We start from the raw sequence: 3,660 nt of genomic DNA, 5'->3' as shown, positions 1-3,660 counted from the left end.
TATTGACAGGACACTTGGAGTAGCACTTTCTACCTGTGCCAGAAGATCCCCTTATTTGCTACTGAGACACATTATGACATGACAGTTTTTCATTGGGAGAAAAGGTCGTTATTGCAGATTGTTGAAAAGTCGATTGTTGAAAAGTCTCATTTCTTGCCGATCCCCCAACATTTGAAATCCAAAGCTATTATCTTTCAACACTCAGGAACAAATGAAGTCTGTGCTGTCGGCCTGCTGACAGATGACTCTCCTTTTAACAGCTCTGAGATGTTTTGTTCTCATATTGCTTGGATTTCTTCTTCTGTTTTTAAAATATCCTCATTTGTTTTAAAAACATGTAAAAACTGAGTGGCCATTTACTTTAAAATAGAAGAAATAATTAACTGAGATGTTAAGGCTGAGTGCTGTTTGAATATGGTGAGAAGTATCTAGAACTGAATAGGTGGGGGGTGATCAAAGCCTGCCATCACTTCATTTAATAAAAATAAAATACATTTTCACTTAAAAGACAGTTAATTAGACCCTGTTAGCAAAAGGAGCATGCAATGGGAGTTATTTATGAACTGTATGCCTCATATTTATGATGTGGGATTATCTTGGAGCCAGGTGAGGGGATAATCTGCCAAGAAGAAAATTCCCGTTCATCTAAACGGTAAAGCTGAACCCAACCCAGATCTATTTGGTTCATCTAACAGGTGTCATCGCTGAATTGTTTGGATATCAAACAGAGTAGGCGGCCTTGCAGGAGTATAAATTGCTTGTGATGGAGCAACATCTGAAGTTTGTATCACGAGGCCTGTGAGGTTAATAATATTCGATATTAACTCACTCTTGAGGTAAACAGAAAAACAAAGAGAAGAGATGAGCTGCTGCCTGGAAACAATCACTGCGTTTCAGGTCTCCCTCTTCTGGTGAACGTTCTTGTTTCCCCTTGCAGAGTGAATTAATATTAAAAAGCTGCATTCATTGCGTTGCAAATTATTTGGAGGAAACTAAAGTTATTTTTATTCTGAACTTATGTACCTATTTTTCTAGAATATCAGAGAAAACAGGAAGGAAGGATGACACTGATCCACTCGTTATTTATTTTCACCAAGATGCTTTAAGCACTTAAATTTTCACTGTTCTGCATCTTATTTAATCAAGATTTTAATTACAAGTCGTAAACTGTACAAGTCTTTTGTATTTTTTTATCACTGATAATATTTTATGCCATGATTATTCTATATTTTGGCTGCATTTGGTGCATTTTTGCAGTTTATTCTGGTGCACCGTCGTTTATTGACCTCTATTTTAGACTAAATATTACAAGTGATTTGTCTGCAACAAGAAGGTTGTTTCCCTTATGGTATATTGATCTAGAAATAATTTTAACATGTTGAAAAATTATTGATGCTTGATCATAATGGCATGAAAATATGAATGCATTGTACCAGTTACGGATGTGGATATATAAAATACTAACTAAAAAAGAATGTTATAACCTAGTTACCATGAATAGTCAATTTTTGGATGGTACTGTAGATTTAGGGCAGCATGGTGGCGCAACTGGTAGAGCTGCTGCCTCTCAGCGAGCAGGTCCCCGGTTCAAATCCTGGTCCGGAGGCCTTTCTGTGTGGAGTTTGCATGTTCTCTCCGTGCATGCGTGGGTTTTCTCCAGGTACTCCAGTTTCCTCCCACAGACCAAAAACATGCATGTTAGGCTGATTGGTAACTCTAAATTGTTCCTAGGTGCGAGTGAGAGAGTGAATGGTTGTTTGTCTCGTTTGTCTCTGTGTCCCTGTGATGGACCTGTGACCTGTCCAGGGTGTACCCCGCCCCTCGCACAGTGATTGCTGGACATGGGCACCAGCGACCTCCATGACCCAAAATGGAAGAAGCAGGTAAAAGACAATGGATGGATGGACTATAGATTTAAGAAGGGTGGGTGTAACAATAAGTTTATACTTCTACCCACTTCTTTGAACATGTAAATATACTTTACTACTGTTCCTTTTTTTCTGCTTGATTTTGTTTGAATTTTTTGAAATTTTATTTTATTTTATATAACCTTGTTTATTCTTTTATTATACTATACTACAATCAATAAAGTTAAAGTCAAAGTTAAACTCCCTTATTGGAGATGTGCTTCAGCCTAATGTTTAATGGCTTCATTTGGCTTCAGTAAAGTGAAGCTTCCATCCATTATCTTTACCTGCTTCTTACTTTCCGGGTCACTGGTGACCGTCCAGCAGCCACTGTGTGAAAGTCAGGGGGACACCCTGGACAGGTTGCAAGTCCATCACACGGAGATACTGAGACAACTGAGACAAGCAACAGTCCTCTCACCTAGGGACAATTTAGAGTTACCAATCAGCCTAACGTGCATGTTTTTAGTCTGCAGGAGGAATCCAAGCACCCGGTTGAATAGTTTAATAACAGCTCAGTATACAAATCGCATAATAAATCATTCTAAAGTGGAAGTTATAGTTGTGGTTCAGTTTATAGTTGTGGTTCAGTTTATATCTTTTTGATTTTTGAAACAAATTAAATCTTTTTATCAAAAGAGTGAGAGCTTCAGCTGCTGACTACCTTTATATAAACTCAACTCCATTTCCTTAATAATTACATCTACATTAAATGTAAATTAAAAACTAAATGCAGATGATTTGGACAAAATTCATATAGAAATTAAAAACATCTAACCTTGAAACTAAAATCTGTTTTGTATTTTTATTATCTAAGTGGAATAAGTTTAAGCAGAGTCAACAATATATAAAAGTTGTCACCGTTCACAGTTTATTATGAATATAAACAAGCCAATATGACTGTGCATAAAAACTGGCAATGTACTTGTCCCAGTACAGTTAAAAACTACAAATAAATGAGATTCTGAAACTGTCATTTTTACTGGGTCTGAGTTTTTTTTTTAAGACAAATGAACATAAAAAAACCTGATCTGACGAGATGTTTTTAAACTCTGGAACTGATTTAAATTGGTCTAAAGACCATCCAGCTTTACAGTGTAACCTCAGCTCTTTGTGAGGTTATCTGGAGGTGTAATAGTACACAGCTTGGGCACCCTTTGGTATTTGAATACCCCGTTGGTGATGAACATGTACAGGTTTTGGAGCAACATATTCGGTCATCCACTCAACATAATCTTCAGCAAAATCTGTAGTTATTTAACAACTCAAACGTCATCGAAACATATTAGAACCACATTTCTCTGGAGGAAAAGTCCAGCTGCTCAGCCGTCTACTGCCCAGACTTCTCACACTTTAACATTTAAATATTCTTGGCTCTGCGTTGATGAGATGTAGACATGTTGAGTCAAAGAAGAAAAGGAACAATTCAAGTTCAAGTTCAAGCTTCTTTATTGTCATTAGCACCACATGTGGTACATGAGGTGGAACGAAATTGTGCACACAGAGTCCCAGTTACACCCAACAAGAGCAAAAGTATAAATTGTAAAAGCAGCACAAACATGAGTGTGTGAGTAGATGAGTATGAATGAATACAGCAGCATGAAATAAATCAGCAGCATGAGATCAGCTGCATGGATAATCAGCAGCACATATTACCAATCAAAGTGGCATTACAGTGATTTGTTTCAGTGATAATCCTGATTAAGGATTCATGAGTCTAACAGCCTCAGGGTAGAAGCTGTTCCTCAGTCTA

Source organism: Nematolebias whitei, chromosome 6 (assembly GCF_014905685.2).
Source record: "Nematolebias whitei isolate Nwh7 chromosome 6, NemWhi1, whole genome shotgun sequence".
Lineage (NCBI taxonomy): Eukaryota > Metazoa > Chordata > Actinopteri > Cyprinodontiformes > Rivulidae > Nematolebias > Nematolebias whitei.
The sequence above is the reverse complement of the archived record's forward strand: the minus strand, read 5'-3'. Positions refer to the sequence as shown.